Raw genomic sequence first — 993 nt, 5'->3', positions numbered from 1 at the left:
CCACTCAGTAATTCCACATACATCAATTATCTTACAGAACAGAGAAGCTACAAAGACATTCTGGTAATGTCTTGGATGATGAACAGATAGGTCAGCCAGAGATGAGTGGACTGATTTGTCTAATGTTGGAATTGAGCCCCGTAGATTTTCTGTCTGAACTAAACCAGCCAGTAACTTCTGAAGCTTTCAAGAATGTCAACTGTGTTTTGAACCTTCAGAGTTCTAAATTTTCAAGCACTTGGCAGTCTTCTGCCTCTCAAGAATTACACGAGATGTGAAAATACACACTCACAGAACTGCACTCATTGAGGGTTATGATTTGTCAATACTGTGATTTGACTGTACTACTTTGTAAGGTAAGGCTTTCATGATGTCCCTAATTACAGAAAAACTGTCAACATGAAAATCTTCAGCAACTATGTAGCCTGCAATTATGAAGAAATGCCAAAACATACCATAATGATGTGCCTCCACACACTAATCAACAGATTAGGTTTTTTGATTTGAGTAGATAACATGAGGATAAGCCAAGTAAGCTAAGACAGAAGGCAAAGCAAAGACAACACTGGGCATCTTGGTGCATACCAGTCAGCCTAGTTCTTAGATGGCAGAAGCAGAAGATCATCTTTGACTACATAGCATGTTCAAGGTCAGCCTGGACCACAAGAGACCTGTTCCAAAAGAACAAGCAGAAACAACCACAACAGAAAGACATTGACTCTTTCAGTATCTCATCTTTTTCCTTTCACCAAATCAATGTGAACTGTTTTTATCTATACCTTATTTAATACTAAAGTTACCTAAAAGAAGGAAAAACAGAGAGTCCTTCCTATCACATTATCACTAGCCTCCAAATGTACCCTTTAAATCTTCACCTGAGACTCATACAAATGAAAATACAGATTCACTGAATGAGAAAGGACTAGACACACTGGTACATTATTTAAGTAGTTTAAGTTAATAATTTCACCTCTTCTTCTTCCTCTTCTCCGT

This window comes from Nannospalax galili, unplaced genomic scaffold (genome assembly GCF_000622305.1).
Source record: "Nannospalax galili isolate Female #2095 unplaced genomic scaffold, S.galili_v1.0 scaffold324, whole genome shotgun sequence".
NCBI lineage: Eukaryota > Metazoa > Chordata > Mammalia > Rodentia > Spalacidae > Nannospalax > Nannospalax galili.
The sequence above is the reverse complement of the archived record's forward strand: the minus strand, read 5'-3'. Positions refer to the sequence as shown.